The sequence below is a fragment of the Myodes glareolus genome, chromosome 3 (assembly GCF_982192425.1).
Source record: "Myodes glareolus chromosome 3, mMyoGla1.1, whole genome shotgun sequence".
Lineage (NCBI taxonomy): Eukaryota > Metazoa > Chordata > Mammalia > Rodentia > Cricetidae > Myodes > Myodes glareolus.
In genome coordinates, this window is record NC_142028.1 from 72,289,862 (window position 1) to 72,308,493 (window position 18,632).

Here is an 18,632-nt window from a genome sequence, read left to right on the forward strand (position 1 = left end):
GCAGAGGATTACCTTGAACAACATATTTTTTTCTCGTGTGTGTGTATGTGTGTGTGTGTTTGTGGGGGGTATGCATGTAACACCGTACACTAGTGGAGTTGATAGAAAAACTGCCAGAGTCTGTTGTCCCACCACACGGGCACTGATTTCTGGTTATCTGGCTTGAAGGCAATGTGCCTTTCTTGGCTGAACCATTTAGTTGACTTGATTTTGAACTCCTGATTGAATTAAAAAAAAAATAGAAATAGAAAGGAAAGGAAAGGCTATGACTGCTCCTAGATATGGTGGAGGAGAAAGGTCATTGTAGATGAAAGGGAGAGGGTAGGTAGCAGCAGGGGCGTCACGGTGAGTCTCAGAGTAGACATGCTGAGGCTGATCTGGGTCCTGTGTGTGTGTGTTGTGTGTGGTGGTGAGGAAAGGGGTGGGTAGGCATGAACAGGTTTAGCAGCTAGGAGGCCAAAGCTACAAAAGAGTCTAGATCATATAGGGAAGAGCCTCTGGGAGAGGGGCTGCCCAGCCCCTGGGCTGGAGAGTTCAGGGTAGTAGGTAGGGTATGCCACCCAGAACCCTATAAGAGGTAGAGGTCCGCTTTGATATGTTAAATAGGCACCTCAGCAGTTTGTCTGGTGTGTGTTGTGGGTGGGATTGAAATTTAACACACTAATCCTTCTACTTTTACTTTCAGAATTTTGGGATTAAAGGCATGTACCATCATACCAGATTTTGTGCCAGACTGGGGATTGAACCCAGGGTTTCCATACCAGGCAAGCACTCCGAACAACATCCTCAGGCCTTCCTCCTTTGCTTTCTGGTTCTGGAACATATCCCAAGGCCTTAAGCATTTTAATGACTTTACTGCTCAGTTGCATCCACAGCTCAGTCAAAGTTTTCTTTTTCTTTTCTTTCTCTCTCTCTCTCTCTCTCTCTCTCTCTCTCTCTCTCTCTCTCTCTCTCTTTGGTTTTTCGAGACAGAGTTTCTCTGTAGCTTTGGAGCCTGTCCTGGAACTAGCTCTTGTGGACCAGGCTGGCCTCGAACTCACAGAGATTCACCTGCCTCTGCCTCCCGAGTCCCGAGTGCTGGGATTAAAGGTGTGCGCCACCACTGCCCGGCTCAAAGTACAATTTCTTATTAGGGTTTTGAGTAAAAAAATGTCTTTTTTGAGCTGGGCATAGTGATTTATGTCTGTAATTCCAGGACCCCAGAGGCTAAGCAAGGAAGACTTTGCTGAGCTTAAGGCCAGAGTGGACTACATTAGGAACATCAAAAACAACCAGTTACAGCAAGACCCTGTCCAAAATAAAAAGTAAACTGGTGAAATACTACCCTCCCCACCGCCCCAGGCAAATGACTGGTTTCCAGATTATGATTCCTGAGCTTCAGTAGCCTGAGTGCTAGGATTAGAGGCATATTTCACCACACCTAGCTCTACAATTTGTATGTGTGTATTTGCATGGGTATGAAGGTGCCACAGAAGGCAACATCTGGACATCTTCAATGGCAATTGCACCCTATTTTTTAAAAAAATATCTATTTATTTATTATGTATACAATATTCTGTCTGTGTGTATGCCTGCAGGCCAGAAGAGGGCACCAGACCCCATTACAGATGATTGTGAGCCACCGTGTGGTTGCTGGGAATTGAAGTCAGGACCTTTGGAAGAGCAGGCAATGAATGCTCTTAACCTCTGAGCCATCTCTCCAGCCCTGCACCCTATTTTTTGGACACAGGGTGTCCCAGTGTAGCTCTGGCAGTTCTGGAACTCAGTTTCTAGACAAGGCTGGCCTCCAGAGATCCTCTAGCTTCTGCCCCCCAGGTGCTGGTATTAAAGGTATGTACCACCATGCCTGACTCTAACCCATTTTTATAGAGAGGGCACCTCACTGAATTTGGAGCTTGCTGATTCAGCTAGGCAGGCTGATTTCCTTTTTAGCCCTGCAATTGTGGGAGGACCCCTGTGCTAACTTCTTACATGAGTGTTGGGGATCTAACTCTGGTCATCATGAGTATGGCAAGCACTAATTGAACCACCTCCCAACCATCTTTAATCTTTTATGCCAATTCCTAACACTCGGGTTTGAAAATACCATCTTTAATCCCAGGACTCGAGAGGCAGAGGCAGGCGGATGAGTTCGAGGCCAGCCTGGTCTACAAGAGCTAGTTCCTGGATAGGCTCCAAAGCTACAGAGAAAACCTGTTTCGAAAAACAATAAATAAATAAATAAATAATAAATAAATAAGATAATTTTTTTAATAAAGAAAATGTCATCATCTTTAAGTTACATTCATTAGTGTGTGTGTGTGTGTGTGTGTGTGTGTGTGTGTGTGTGTGTGTGTGAATATTTATTAGTGTGCGAGCGCCTCTGCGGGCGCACATAAGATCAGAGAACAGCTTTCAGGAGTCTCCTTTCGGTCCATCCAGCATTCTACGGATCGAATTCAGGTCGTCAGGTTTGCGGAGCCTTCTCATCGGCCCCGGCGACTTTTTAAACTTGGAATACTGGCGAAGTCCTTCTTCCCCATACCATTCATTTCCTTTCAAAACAAAACACGGAAAACTATTTGCTAAAATTCAGAAGCCCGCACAGCCAAAATGAGCTCTTCAGGAAAACAATGTCCTCGGAGGTCACCAGGAAACGCCTCCAGAGCCCCGGGGAGGGGGCGGGGTCAGAAAAGTCTCAGATCTCACTATTCCGTTTTGCCCGGCAGTCGGCCCTTCTCAATTCTCGCGAGACCTCAGGCGGCTCAGCCGCTGCGCACTACGCAGAGCTAGGAGTCAAGGCGCGGAGGGGGAGGGGCGGGGGGGGGAGAGAGACGGTACAACGGCGCGGCCGCCATCTTGTTTGCGCCCCCGCTCCGCGCGCGCTCCGTTTTCCGTGACGCACGCTTCCCCCTCCCCTCTACCGCGCCCGGGCCTCTGCATTGCCCGACGGCGCAGCGGCGCGGGGGCGGCTGCTTTCTTTGCTGGACTCCGGAGCAGAGGCCTGTGAGTGTATGGGAGCTGGGACGAGGAGGATGGAGAGGGCGGCGGCGGCCGGCAGTGGGGGCGGCGCTTCCCGCCTCTGGCGGAGAGCTCACTTTCCTCTGCGGCCGCCGCGGCACTTCAGTCGGGCCTGCCGCCGCCATGTTGTGTCTTCGCCGGGCCCGCCGCTCTCGCCGCGGCTGCGCTCGCGGGGTCCGTGCGCCTGGGCCCGCGGGCTTTCTCCCATTGGCGGAAGGCGACTGCGGGGGGGCTCGCTCGTGATTGGTCGGCGGCGGGGAGGCCGCGGACCTGGCACCTTATTGGTCACGCCGGCTCCGGCCTGGGGGGTGATGAAGGAATTGGCGGCTGTCGGGATGCTAGCTAACTGCTCAGTCTCGGGCGGTCGGGGCGACCATCCCTCTAATGCCAGAGTGGCGAGGAGACTCCGGGGCGAAGCCGAAGGGCCTAAGGAGAGAGAAAGAGTGGTAGCCTGGCTACGGGCTGCAAAAGGGGGTACTCCTAATTCCAGAGGCACTCAGCTAGCTACACGATGGGGGCATGCAGGTCCTTGGTTTGTAAACACCGGAACAGGAGTTAAAGAAGAAAGGTCTTCGAGATGTAGGGGTGCTAGACGTGGAGTGTGAACCAGCTTGGGAATGACCCTGCATAGAAGTCTGAGTGCATGGAATGGGAGTAGAGGGCCTGAGAACCAAAAGCACAGAGTCAGACTAAGGATTCTGCTGTAGAATTCAGGTTGTTAAACTCGAGGATTTGAGTGGAGCCCCGGAGTCCATTCTGGGTCCTTGGCACGGGGGTGTGAGAAACAGGTAAACAGAAAGGGATTCCATTGGGCAGTTGTGTCAGGTTTTAGACACTGAATGCCAAATTTAGCATCGCATTAAGTAGGCTCTAGAAGGTCTTTGCATAATTGGGAAGTTAGGAGTTACAGGGGCTGGGATCATGCTAGTTTTGAGTTGTTTCATATGAAAGTTTCCTGCTCTTAGAAGACGACAGGATCAGGGCTTTGTGCATGATAGGCCAACACTACCTCAGAGCCACACCCCCATCCCTAAAATTGGTCTTTTTTACTTTCAGTTCAGAGGTACTGAATCACTAATGGTCCGTGGATCAAACTCAGGAATAATAGAGCTATTACTACCTTGTATTGAGTGTTTGCTTTCTACTAGCTGGACTACATGTGCATTTTATGCCACACACATGATGGCAGTGCTATTCATTCTCTGAGGAAACAATTCAGTCATTTGCTGGAGCCTGGTGCAGTGTTACTGGAGTCCCAGCCACGCTGAGTAAGGTGGGACGCTTGCTTGAGCACAGGAATTGAGGTTATCCTGTGCCATATAAGACTCTAACAGCAAAACAAAACCACTAGGAATTAAGTTCACAGCTAGTAAGTGACTGAGTCCAGATCCAGACACAGGTCTGTAATTCTCAATTCCTGCACTATTTACAGAGTTCCTCTTCTTACAGCTTTATATCTTCTCCCTTCCCCTCCTACCTTTTCTTTTGTCTCCCCCCCCTTTTTGAGACAAGGTTTCATGTAGTCCAGGCTACTCTTGAACTCACTGTTCCTTACCCTTCTTCTGACTCTGCCTTCTAACTGATGAGATTACCCAGAGAGCCCTGCCATGCTTGTATCTTGAAGGTCTTATTTTTTTTTTATTTTGAAATTTTTAATTTATTTATTGTGTATATTTGTCTGTGTGAGCCATAGCATGCTTCAGGTCAGAAACCAGCTTGTAGGTGAATGTTCTCTCCTTCAGCTTGTGAAATCCATGTGTTGCATTCCAGTCTTCAGGCTTTGTGGCAAGAGCCCTTATTCAGGCTTTTTTCTGTCCGTCTCTTGCCGTGTGCACACATGTTTTCTGTGTCTTTCTCTCTCGGCGTGTACACACGTGTTTCTCTCTGTCTCTATGTTTTTATGTCTTTATGTTTGTCTATCTCTGTCTCTCTGTCTCTTTGTTTTTTTTAAGTAATAAATCCTTATGTTTAAAAAAAAAAGAGCCCTTATTCAGTTAGCCGTTTTGCCAACCTGGAACTTTTTATATTTTGTTTTTGAGATAGGGTCTCACTATACAGATCAGGCTGGCGTAGAACTCATAGAGATCCATCTCTTTCTCCTGAATGCTGGGATTAAAGGTGGGTGCCACCATGACCAGCTGGAACCCTTATTTATTTATTTATTTGAGGGTTTCTCTATGTAACCCTGGCAGTCCTGGAACTCAGAGATCCACATGCTCATGCCTCCCAAGTGTTGGGATTAAAGGTGTGTGCCACCACCACCTGGCCATTCTTTATTTTTAAAGTCTGTATTACCTTGGTACCATAGATACCTTGTTGTGGAAAAGAAAAACACTTGCATTTTAGTTCAGAAAGCTATCTGCAGCTGTTTTAAAGCATATTCTTGTGTGTTGAGCTTCTGAAGAGTGAGAGAACCTTGTCAAGGTCACTTAGCTTTGCAAAGAGCCATAAGCTGTGTCTATCCTCAGTTATTGAATAGGTGACTTCATTCCACTGGACAGCATTGCCTCACCTGTGGAAGAGGTGACCCTTTAAAGCCAGCTGTTGGGTTGGGGATGCAACTCAAAATGGTAGTGCATGAACCTAGCATGTAATGAGACTGGATTTGACCACTAGCGTCAAATAAACTGGACCTGGTAGTGCATAGTTGTAATCCTAGCACCCAGGAGGTAGAGAAGGAAGGCTCAGGAGTTTGAGGCCAGACTTTGATATATGAGACTTTGTCTCTAAATTAATTAGTTAATTAAAATGAAATAAAAATAGCTAAACAGTGGTGGCACATGCCTTTAATCCCATCTCTTGGGAGGCAGAGACAGGCAGATCTCTTGAGTTTGAGACCAACCTGGTCTACAAGAGCTAGTTGTAGGACAGCAGCGAGGACTTTTGCATAGAGAAACCCTGTCTTGAAAAACAAAACAAAACAGAGAAGCAAACAAAATAAAAAATGAGATAAGAGTAAAGGCAGGATCTTCCTATGCAGCTCAAGCTAGCCTCTAACTTGGGATCCTCTTGTCCCAGCCTCTTGAATATTTAGTCTACAGGGTATATTTTGACTTTTTCTTTAGCCCCTTTGGTACAGTGCCCAGACTTACATGCAGGGAAAGTGCACTGCCACATGATTCCAGTGATGACTCCAAGTCATAAGTTCAAGCTCACCTCTTTCATTGGAAGAAAAATGGCAGAGGACATGCTTAGGGTCACAAATGACTTTGAATTTTATTCCAGTCTCAGATATTGCAATTTGAGAACACTACTGCTGGGCAGTGGTGGTGTACACCTTTAATCTCAGCACTTGGGAGGCAGAGGCAGGTATATATTACCTGTGAGTTCGAGGCCAGCCTGGTCTACAGAGCAAGTTCCAGGACAGGCTCCAAAGCTGCAGAGAAAAACCAAAAATCCCAAACCCGCCCCCCTACCCCCCAAAAGGACCTTCCTTAACTAGCAAGTTGTTCTTTTCCTTTCTACTTGTTTCAGAGGGAACTGATTGTGAGTTACCTAATGTCTTATAGCTCTTTTGCTTACTCAGTTTCTCATGCATGGACTGGGACAAGTTAGGAAGGTTAGCATACAGCTCATTTCAGACTGAAAGCACCCTCTTATTTTCAGTGGATTATCTACAAGAGGAAATCGATTCCATCTTTGACCACAAAGTGCCTGTGGGAAAGGTTGGGATAGCAGCTGATTTTGAAGTTGAACCTAGGAAAGATTTGTGTCCTTGCCATTTCTGCAGTTTCTACTCTGTGTGCTGTGGTATTGTCTGAGTTTTAGTAGTAATTACAAAAAATGAGTATAATAGCATATGAGAAGATAACATTGTGAACCTTAATAAATGAGAGAACTCATTATTTTCTTTTTAGAACAGCATAGAATGTGCCATTCTAACTGATACCCAGTTAGAGCTTTCTTGACAAGAAGGTCTTTTGTAGTTCTCTCCTCCTTTGTGTGCAGCAGGATTCCACATGGGGGAGCAACTACTAATAGAAAGGAGAGACCTCAATCATTTGGGCTGTTGTGGCCTAAGGCTGATTTTCCATGGGCCAGTGTGAGGTCATTCTTAAACTTCTACATGCTCAAAGTGGTTGGGTAATTTGTTTCAGGGAAAAGTTGTCTTATGATAGCTTCTGTTAACTCCCAGTTGCAGCCAGGTATAGATGGTGGTGGAATGAAAAGCTTTTCAAATTTGCTAGAAGCAATTATTAAAGTTAGAACAACCAGTATTATTCTGTTCAGAGAATTTAGATTCACTAATGTAGAAAATTTTACTGGAAGTTGGATTTTGGTCTGTGTGTTTTATTGTCACTGTGGTAACTTTTTTTTTTTTTAAGTAAGCAGAAGATAACTTTCTGTTTAAAAAAAAAAATCTGCCTGCCTGCAAAACCTTTTGTCAGGTTGCAAGATTTGTTCACACCCTTTCACTTTTCATTTTTCTCAACAGTGATGTGTGGTCTTTGAGAAACACGTGTGATCACCTCCAGTATTATTATTATTATTATTATTATTATTTGAGACAGGGTTTCTCTGTAGCTTTGGAGCCTGTCCTGGCACTCGCTCTGTAGACCAGGCTGGCTATGAACTCACAAGAGACCCACCTGCTTCTGCCTCCCAATTGCTGGGATTAAAGGCATGCGCCACCACTGCCCTGCTCAGTATTGGGTTTATGCTCCCAGTCTGCAAAGAGAACTTTCTAATGGATAACTTTCAGGTGTAGTTTAGATAGATGAACTACAGTCTACCTTTTCTGCACTTGAATGTTTCTAGAATAACTTTAAACTAAAGGTTTAAATTTTCAATGTCTAAGGTACATAAAGGTGTTTTATTTAAGCTCTCCTGCCCATTTAAAGTCAGTAGTGTGTAAGATTCAAGGGTTGCTCTGAGAATAGAACCAGAAATAGTGATCTTGAACAGTGTTTCACTAAGAGAAGAAATGAGATAGATGACTCAGGAAATGATACTACAAATAGAGCATTTCTTTTTTTTAAATTTATTTTAAAGTTTTGGTTTTTCAGACAGGGTTTCTCTGTGAAACAGTCCTGGCTGTCCTGGAACTTGCTCTGAAGATCAGGCTGGCCTCGAAATCAGAGATCCACCTGAGGTGCTGGGATTAAAGGCATGTGCCACCACTGCCCGGTGGCTTTTGGTATTTGAAGACAGGATTTCTTAGTGTAAGACTTCTGACTGTCCTGGAACTCACTGTGTACACCAGATTGGCCTTGAACTCAGAGACCCTCCTGCCTGTGCCTCCTGAGTGCTGGAATTAAAGATGAGCACCACCATCACCAGGCCATATAGAGTGTTTCCTATCATGCCACTGGTGGAAAGCTATAAGTTTCAAAAGCTGTTCATGGTACTTAATTGCCCCAATTCCTAGACTCAGAAGCTGCAAAGTGTCCAGGTAGCTGTATAAAGTGAGATTCTTTGCTTGCTTATTTATTTATTTGTTTGTTTGTTTTGTTTTTGTTTTTTTGAGACAGGGGTACCCTAGCCTTAGTGCCTGTCCTAGAACCAGCTCTTGTAGACCAGGCTGGCCTTGAACTCGCAGAGATCCACCTGCCTCTGCCTCCCAACTGTTGGGATTAAAGGGATGTTCCATCACAGCCCAGCAAAGTGAGATTCTTTGCTCAGTGTTAAGAATGCATATGATGTCCATTTTTAAAGAATGAGGGCTTAAGAGGTATGTACTGTCTTCACAGTTGAATGCTTTGTCACTTCTTAAAAGGTACTATCCTCCCAAGAGGGCTCACTACCATAGAACTTATTCCTTATGAAATGGACAGTTTAGGAAACTGTGTGCTTGGTTGGAAGTAATCTGGAAGCTGAATATATTTTTAATGATGATATTTAATGTTTTCAGTAATACTAAATCTAGAAAGGAAAACATGCAGCAAACTTTCTCTTTCCCTCCCTCCCTCCTTTCCTCCCTCCTCCCTCCTTTCCTCCCTCCCTCCCTCCCTTCCTTTTTTTCCTTTCTTTCCTTTCTCTGTCTGTCTGTCTTTCTTTCTTCCTTTCTTTCTTTTAGGTAGGATCTCTCTGCATAGCCCTGGCTGTCCAGGAATTCATTATGTAGATCAGGCTGGCCTCTTTCTCACAAAGATCCTGCCTCTGCCTCTCTAGTGCTGGGACTAAAGTAATGAACTACCATACCCAGCTAGTGCATTAAACTTTTTAACTGTTTTGGAAGGCTAATCCAAAAGAGTTGCCTGGAATCTTTCCTTCTACAAAAATGTGCTACTGAATTGTAAACAAGTGAAATCTGGTGCCTTATTTTACAGTTATCAGTCAAGCTCATGTACGTGTGTGTTGTGAGAACTAATAACGGTTGTGTTGTGACCATCCTGTGGTGGAGCTCGGGTGAGAGCTCTAGAGCAGTCTGTGCAGGACAAGTGGGCCTATACTGGGAAAGGACTTTTTTGAGAGTGAGCCATATCTCAAAAGTGACACAGTTAGAGATTATTATTTTAAAGGTTATCCAATTTAATTGATAATAAATTATAATTAATAGCATCTCTTTTTTTGAGCATGTAGCAGACATATTATTATTATTCTATATGTGTCATTAACTACTGAGTTCTGGGCCATCAAAATGACTCAGTGGGTGAAAATGTTTACCTTGCAAGCCTAATGACCTAAGTTTGATCCTTAGACCCTCAGGCGGAAAGAGAACCCTGCTTCCAGAAGTCATCCTCTGAACTCTGCAGCCCATACATGGAGTAGTAGTAATAAAATAATGTCATAACCACTGAGACTTACTGGTTCAAAAAAAGAGTTCCCTTTTCTTCCATCTTCCCCCACTCCCTCTCCTCTCCTTACTGTTTCCCCTTTTCTTACCCCTCCCCCCTTTTTAAACAAGCTTTCCCTATTTAGTCCTAAATATTCTGGAACTCAATGTATAGATTATGTTTGGCACAGAATATACAGAGATCCTCCTGTCTCTGCCTACCAAATGCTGGGATTAAAGGCATGTATCACCTTGCCTGGCCCCTTCTCTCTTTTGAGGCAGGGTCTAGTAAACTATTTAACCCAGGCTGACCTCAGCCTTGTGAGTGATGAGGTCACACATGTATATACCAGCGTGCTTGACTTTCCATTCGTATTTTTCACCGCTGGCTGCTGTCATAACAAGGGCTCTTATTCTTGAGATCTTAACTCCCCCAGGAAGCCCTCTGAGCAGCCTGGCATTTAATAGGCCCATGGTGAGGTTATCTGTGTATCCTCCTGTAGCACTGTGTGTATGTCCTAACACGGCATCATGATCCCTGGGTTAAATTTCTTACAATAGAGTTTAACCCCATTGAAGACAGACACTGTGTCTGATTTGAGACTCAGGGTTTAGTACTGTCTGTGCTTGTAAGTATTTATTGAAGAAACAAAATGATTCTAATCTTACAGTTCTGTAAGCTGTTGCAGTACAGGAGACTGGTTGCAGTGGAGCTTTAGTAACTAGCTTGAGGCATCAGCTACACAGTCGTGATGATGAGGAATTGGAGTCTAAATCTGCTAGGTGCAAAGTCTGGGCTTTTTTGTGTACTGCTCTACATTGCTGTTCTTTTTCTTTTCTTGTCTTTACATATCCTTGTCAAGTGTAGAGACAGCCTGTGACTAACAGCCCCATTCATAGCTTTCCAGGCAGCTTGTCCCCATGTTTGGACAGCTGAGAGAGCTGAAGTAAGTTCCTCCAGAATAATTTTTCATCCATTGGTCTCAGTTTATGCTTTGGTTGATCTGTACCTTGCACCTCTCCCTTGTATGTTTAAATTTTAGCAGAGTCTATGTATCCTGGCTGCCCCCCCCCCACAGTTTAGACTGGCCTTGAAGACTATGTTTTTTTTTTAAATAGAATAATTTAGAATTTATCATCTATCAAAGGTCCTTCCCTCTCATTCATTCATTGAATAACCATTTTCTTTTTTTTTTCCCAAGACAGATTTTCTTTGTGTAGCCCAAGTAACCATTTCCTAAGCACCAGTGCTACATTTTTTTTTTTAATGAAGATAATTCATTGCTCTAACTGTTCCTGGGCTGCCTTTAGGGAGTATCTTGTTAGGGTGGTTGTTATTGTTTTGTAGTTAGAATTGAACCTGTGTGTGTTTGTGGTGAGTGCCATACCACTGAACTACTAGTCAGCTCCTTTTTTTTAAATTTTTTATTTTTGGGTTTTCAAGACAGGGTTTCTCTGTAGCTTTGGAGCCTGTCCTGGAACTCAGACCAGGCTGGCCTCGAATTCACAGAGATCCGCCTGTCTCTGCCTCCCGAGTGCTGGGAATAAAGGCGTGTACCACCACTGCCTGGCTTCTCTTACTTTTTTAGGAAGTATCATCCTATCATACTCCTGCCTTAGCCTGTAGCTAGGATTACAGGCTTATACCATCAGGTTTAACTATTTCTGTTCTCTTCTGAAAATATGCTGACACTTAAAACACAAACAAGCCTTGAGGTGGTGTTTTTTGGGGGGTTGGGGGGGAGTAGTTAACAGTTGTTTAGAACTAAGTCGGGAAAGATTTGTGTCAGAAGCTGTAACCCAGTAAAAAGCTTCAGGTTTTCTTTCCTTTGCTTAATTGCTTTTGGTTTTTTTTGAGATTGTCTATCTGTGTAGTCCTGACTGTCCTGGAACTCACTGTGGAGACCAAACTGGCCTTGAATTTGAAAAGATATGCCTGCCTCTGCCTCCTAGGGCTAAGATTAAATGTGTGGGCCACCATGCCTGGCTGGTTTGCTTATAATTTTTTAAACGATTTGAAATACACATCAAAATACAAAGGTTTGACATTAAAATAATCTGACTTTTGTGTCTTTAAAAATCTGGAGCTCACTTTGCAGTAGACCATTATTATTAGAGCTGATAGCGTTTGCCCCTTTAGATAGGACATTCACTCTGCAGTTTTCCCCAGTTCTCACTATCCCGTTATTGCTGTTGTGGCTAAAGTCAAGACTGGTTTTCAGGAGGTAGGAGGGACTTGAGTGTTTGGAGAAAGGATTTTGTTGTGTAGCTCTGGTTGGCCTGGTAGTTACTTTGTGCAGCCAGGATGTCCTTTAACTCATGGAAATCCTCCTGTTTCTACCTTCAGAGTACTAGGATTACAAGTGCACTTGATTTATATATTGATGCTGAGCATCAGGAATACATGTAGAAAGACACAGTTGCTGTTTTGAAGAATCTCTTCTGTGGTAATAAAGATGTTTTTAAAAATAAATTATAGTGTGTATAAAGCACTACAGTAAAATGTATGTTTAGATATTCATTGAGTACCAAATCCCAGATTTGCTTAGTGCTTGCATTTATCTCAGCTCTCCTGGGAGTAAATACTGTTTTATCACTTTCAGCATGAAGAAATGAGCTCAGGAATGCCTAAGTAACTTGGCTAAGATCAAACAGCTATTAAAGAGGTAGCTACAATTCAGAAATTAGTGTTTTGGCCAAGAGCATGAGTTCTCACCCTTCTGTGAGAGCACTGAAGCTTGAACTGAGTAACCTGAGTGATGAGAGTGTTTTTTAGGATAAATAGATGCAATTGTGTGGTGTAGAGGACTGCCAAGATGCAGGGTCTGGGAAGAATGGAGTCCCAGATATCCCATGAGGCACTTAGGCTAAGGTAGTATCAGCTAGAGAAAGTGAATGGGTCAGGTTGCCAAATGGAAATTCAAGGATAATTTGTGTTCTCTTCCCACTGTGGTTTGAATTCTACTGTGGTGACTGCTGATGAGAAATAGGAGTTGAAATGTTTTCTTGTAAACTGCCAAGAACTAATAAAAACTATGCTCAAGACCTTCGCAGAGTAGCAAGGGACTTGATTGGTTTAATCTGGTACATCAAAAACAGAGTTGAAAGGCAGACTTTTAGAACAATAACCAGACCTCAGCTGTGACTGGTGGTGAAAGGCCTGGATTTCCGGCCTAAAAACCAAGGTTTTTTTTTTTTTTTTTTTTTTTGTCCAGCTGGGAATCCTCTTACACAGTTCTTTACAGCTGAGGATTGCTTGCTGCAGGAATACAGGGCATAAAAGAGAAATTACCACAGAATAGGGCCTTAACACAAGTCTTTTTTCTTTCTGCACGGTGTCCTCTGTAAGAAATAAGAAGGTAGAGTTAGATGGCAGTTAGCACTAAATATTTTTTCAATGGGTATTCAAACACAGCATAGTGTACTTTATATATATTAATGCATTTAGTCCCTACAGTGTATATAGAGTGTTTTACAGATGACCAAACTGGGACTCAAGCTTAGTCTATGTTGTAATTAAAAGCTGGGTTGTAAACTGGGTGATGATGGCGCATGCCTTTAATCCCAGCACTTGGGAGGCAGAGGCAGGTGGATCTCTGTGAGTGCTAGGCTAGCCTGATCTATGAGAGCTAGTTCCAGGACAGGCTCCAAAGCTATAGAGAAACCCCGTCTTAAAAAGAAACAAACAAAAAACCCAAAACAACAACAACAAAAAATACAAACAAATAAAAGCTAGGTTGTAGAGCCCCAAATCTCTAGGTAACTCTGTGGTTACCCCTGGTGACCTTCAGTACCCTAGCATGTTCCAGAAACAACAGGGAGCTAAGTAAAGCTATTAATCTCTCCTGAGATCACTCCCGCTGCTTATTTAAGAAACAGAAGAAACAAACAAACAACAGGGTCTTGTTATGTAGACCACACTGGAGTTCTGAATTCTTTTGCTCCATCCTCTCTGCTGGTTAACTGGGACTACAGGTATGTGCTTGCATGCCTGCTTTAGAGTTTTGATGTTATAGAAGGCAAATCCCTCCTCTATCACATTTTCAGTAAGTTGAAATGGAGCATTGTAGTGGACTTTTTAAAAATGCTACTGTCTCTGCCACCAACTTCATACATTACTCCCCAAATCTTCCTATTTTGATTTGTTAGTGTTTTAAAATAAAATGCATCGCCTTGGTAGTAATCTGTGCTTTTAAAATTACCATGAATACAAAGACAGGCACCTTTTAGAAATCCGGAAGACTATTGGATGGGCACAGCTTCACTTTGATTTATTGAGAAGGCTGAGTTTTTTTCTTGATTAACCCTGTCTGCTTTTATTCTTCTGTTAATGATCAGTAGAAACCTGGAGGTAGATTGTCACAACTTTCCAACCTTATGCCCATTGCTTCTCTGGTGTACTGCCATAGATTACTGTAGCAATATCTTACAGACACTATTCATGGCCAATCAGAAGCAGTGAAATTACCTTCAGTTTTTTAAATGGAACTCTGTAGCCAATAGGAAATCCTTTGGGTGGGAAATGTGGCGACCTTTTCCTTTGGTTTTTAAGAACAATTCTAAGTTTGTCCTCCTCCATTTTTGAAGCGCATGAGACCATATGTGTCTGCAGTGTACATTTGCTGAATATTTCCATACCTTAAGTTCTTGGGTTTGAAGTGAAGAATCTGACCCCTGTTCTGCTTCTCAAGGTAACTTTAAAACAGGAAGTGTACAAAGGAGGTAACTGATGACGTGAACAGCCAATCACAGCTTTGTAGTCTTAGCTGATAAAACAGCTCAGCCAATGGGACTGCTTTGGAGGCAAGGTTTGGTGTCAAATAGCAGGCTAGATTGAATGCCTTTGACTGTTAAAGTGGAAGGAGGCTGCAGGCTTCATTGGAGCCTCAGAGTTTTTCACTGAGGCAGGGGTCAGCTGAAAGACAAAGAAAAATGGCGAATAGTTTGCTGGGGGGTGGGAGGACAGCTGTTCGGGTTTTCACTGAAGTGGACATTCCAGACTCAGGTTTCTGCATCTTCTGCTGCCTTTTGTCCTCCGTTCCTTTTTTAGGGGGAAGGATAGGAGTGACTTAAATTCTCCCTGTCCGAGGAGATATAAATAACTCCATGTAAAATTAATGCAGTTCTCGGTAAGTTTAATTCTTTGTTTTGTGTTGAGATGATAGAGACTGTTAGCTTCAGAGAGTATAGGCAAGTTGCACTGTTTCAGAAAATGGCCACTTTACATTCCATGCATACCTTCCCGGTGCACCTAGATTACCTTGCTCTGTTTAGATTTTGCATGTCCTTCAACTATGGTTTTCCTACTTTAATATCGGCAAGACAGATGCAAGAAGGGCTAATCATTTTTCATGGGCATACAGAAGCAAAGCACTGTCTTTGCATTGGGTAAACTTAACTGTTTTCCAAATAATTTTCCTTTGTTCAAGTGCACTGAAGCTTTTCTCCGGAATAAGCTGAGTTGTTTTTAAGAGTTTTTCTATTTCCATGCACTTTGTTGACACACATGTTTTTAGAGATAGAAGCAACATTAATGCTCTTTCATTTGTTTGAAAATATGATTTGCGACTGATGCAGGTTCTAATGGGGAAGGCCCCCATGCCAGCCTGAAATTCTGCAACTTTCTTGATCTACCTGTCTGCCTCTCTATTCTTTAAGAATCAATTCAGTAAGTCTTTGATGTAAAATGTTCATTTTAGTTTAATGTGCTGATTAGTTTAGAGGCCAGTTAAAATTCGAAGTGACATTATCATATTTTTGTCAGCTGTTGATTTGGTTCTTTAAAATGATTCAAGCAAAATGCTTTTGTTTTCAGTATGAAATATTTAAGGGACTTAGCTGCAGTTTGTGATTAGAAAAGTGAAGAGTGTAGGTAGCCTTTTGCCCTTGATATATACCCCCTTCTTTAAGGATATGAAGCTAATGGAGGTTGCTAATCAGTAACAAGTCAGTTCTTGTGAATAGTGGAATCATTAGTTCTGTGTACTAGTGATTTTTTAAAAAGATCATATGCCTGGTTTTAAAAAAGCAGTTCTTTGTTTTTCTCTTTATTTGCAAATACTGAATGAAGGTCATCGGAACATTCCTGCTGCAGATTGAGTGTAGAGCAGTTAGGCAGCAGCTGCTCTGGACAGGGAAGGGAACAAGCCTGGCTAGAGGAGAAGTTTGGAAGGTGTTGATCTGCCTTCCCTTGCTTCCTCTTGAGGAAAGGATTTACCTGAGAGGATCCTTTGGGGTTTAAGTTTAGACACTTCCAACTGGAGTGGGATAAACAGCCTAAGTTCCCGAATGCAGGCCTCTGTCGCTGCTCCGAAAAGTGACCTTGAAAAACTGCCGTGGAGTTGAAAGATTGAAGGACAAAGTTTGTTTATGCAGATTTGAACTGAAAAGCTCTCTTAAGATGAAAGACTGTACTTCTGGGTGTTCTAGTCCAGTGGTTCCTAGGAATCTGTTTAGATTCAGAGTTCATAAGTAATAGGCCTGCATTCATTCTCCTTCCTTTGCCATTCTTTCTCACCCTCCACCCACAGGAAACATTTACTAAATCCTCCTGATAGGATAGTTGAGTGAATTACCTAACAGATTGAGAATTCATCGCCTGCTCCTCTGTTACCCTTGTGATCTAGAGGGTTCTCAGTGAGGAGAATGGTGTTCCAGGAGCTCAAGTGTTGTCGTTGAAACTCCTGGAGGACTGGAATGCTGGTGGTAAGAAAATGCTCAGTTTGGGGAAATTTTAAGTCCCAAGAGAAAGGAGGGTGTGTTATATTTTAAGTGCTGTTTAATTTAAATATATTTCATGTAGGCTGTTGGTGTATATTAGTTGTTTCAAGTTGTATGTTCTTTTACAACAAAAACTGGTGAAGGTATCAATGACCTTATTGGCTCTGAGAGAGGCCTGGAGCAGAGGGATAAAACTGAAGGTGAGGAAAATAGGAGGTCGAGACAAAACTCTGTATGTTTTGGAACTTTGTGGAGGAGTTAGTTGCTTAGAACATCTAGCCAAGTTTTCTATCTTTTTGAGGTCACCCAGTGCCTGTGAAAACACACACAGGAACCCTTTGTGAAGCTTGAAGCAGCTGAGGTGTTTCCTGGATGTTGAATGGCATTTTTGGACCCTTCATTTGGTACTTCGTTGAATGGCACTTAACAAATCTCATTTAACACATTAGACTTGAGAACATTTTTTAGACAAAGCAGGTAAACTATATATCCAGAAAGAGCAAAAATCCTTATGGAATTAACCCTAACTCAGACTGGAAGTGACAGGAGGGATGAGGGCCAGGGAGGCTTGAGTAGAGCTAGTTTCTTCACTCTGGTGGCAGACAGTATTTCGAGGCACTAGAATATAAACTATTTAAAATAAGAGTCCTGTGTTCAGATCCCACAGGCAAGCCACCTGTTTAGAGTCAACTTATTAAAAACTTGGGACCTAACAGGCTGCAACTATCGCTCAATTGGTAGAGTGCTTGTCTAGCATACAGAACAGCCAGGATTTGATTCTTAGCGCTTCAAAAACCAGGCGTGCTGATGCGTACCAGGAGTGCTGACACGTACCTGTACTCTCAGTACTTGGGTGTGGGGAACCAAGAGGATCCAGAAGTGCAAGGTTATTCAAGACCAGCCAATGTCTCAGAAAAGAGACCTAAAAGTAGCAATTTGCAGGGTAGGATTGTAAATGTGTGTGGGTTGTGTGCATGTGCTTTCATGTGTATGGAACAGGGCTTGACCTTGAGTGATTTCCTTTATCATCCACTATTTTTCTTTTGAGACAGGATTTCTCAGTTTACCTGGAGCTTACATTGGCTAGAGTGGTTAGCCAGTGAGCCCCCAGTATCCTTTTTTCTCTGTCTCCCAGTTACAGGGTTATAAACAGGCCTGTAACACCATGCCTGACATTTTGACGTGAATGCTGGGTATCCAAACTCAGGTCTCTAGGCCTGAACGTACTTGCTCACTGAGCCATTTCCCCCCACTTTTTTTCCTTTCTTGAAATTTTTTATTAGATTTTATTTATTGTGTGTATGGGATCATGATCATGCCATGGTGTGTATTAGAGGTTAGAGGACAGTTTCAGCAGTGGATTCTCTCATTTCACCTTGTGGTAATTTGTGGGCCCAACTTAGGTTAAAAGTCTTGAAGGAGGGTCTTTTATCTGCTGCTTCCCCCCCACCTTATTTTTATTTTGCGATAGAACCTTGTGTAGTCCAGCCAGGTCTAGGTTTCTCTGTGGAGTCAAGGATGACCTTGAACTCTTGACCTTTCTTCACTTTCTGGGTGCTGAGATTACTGATGTACTCCACTTGGCCTCAGGACTGTGGATGGAAAGTAGGACTTTGTGTCTGCAAGGCAAATGCTCTACTGAGCTGCCTCCCCTGTAGCATGTTACTCAGTGGTGAGTCTTGAATGAGGTCCTGTATGTTAAATTCTCTGCGCATTATGAATTAATGAGTAAATATTGCCTGTTACTGATGAAGGCTAATTGAAGGACTTAAATGTTTATGGAGATTGGTATAACATCAAAGAAATAAATGTTGGTGTGATAGATTTATAAAATAATGTTTGATTTCTTCACTTACATATTCCTACTTGTGCTAACAGGATTCTATTTTTAATTTTTATTTTGTGTATGTGTGTTTAAGTGTGGGCATGCATATAAAATGGCATATGTATGGGAATTAGAGGACCACTTTCAGGAGTCAGTTCTTTACAACTGCCATGGTTTCAGAGATTAAACACAGATCTCAACAAGTACCTGCCGAGACAGCTCACCAGCTGTATCCTATTTATTTAATACATGTGTTAATCTCAGTTATTGAACCATCATCCATCAAGATTTCTCATGAAGGAATTTAACCCCTTTGTCAAAAATTAAGGATCTCATCCAGAGAATTCAGATGATCATTATCTTCTGTCAGAT

At 42.9% G+C, this 18,632-nt stretch overlaps 1 protein-coding gene and 1 long non-coding RNA gene across 4 annotated transcripts in view; one reads left to right on the forward strand and one right to left on the reverse strand.

The window, feature by feature from the left end:
* The first annotated feature begins 2,768 nt into the window (after window positions 1-2,768).
* Nfyc (nuclear transcription factor Y subunit gamma) overlaps window positions 2,769-18,632 on the forward strand; it is a 69,496-nt gene continuing 53,632 nt past the window's right edge. Inside the window, exon 1 of one of the 3 annotated variants that reach the window (XM_048434554.3) lies at window positions 2,769-2,985. The gene's annotated coding sequence lies outside the window, so the exon portion shown is untranslated. Of the gene's footprint in view, window positions 2,986-14,700; window positions 14,845-16,265; window positions 16,421-18,632 lie in introns of those variants that run through there. The other 2 variants (XM_048434555.3, XM_048434556.3) reach the window with 2 other exon arrangements.
* LOC148122688 (uncharacterized) lies at window positions 12,767-14,581 on the reverse strand. The gene is made up of 2 exons (XR_015737504.1): window positions 14,354-14,581; window positions 12,767-13,057 (listed from the first exon to the last, which is right to left on the reverse strand). It is a non-coding gene; the product is annotated as an uncharacterized LOC148122688 (long non-coding RNA).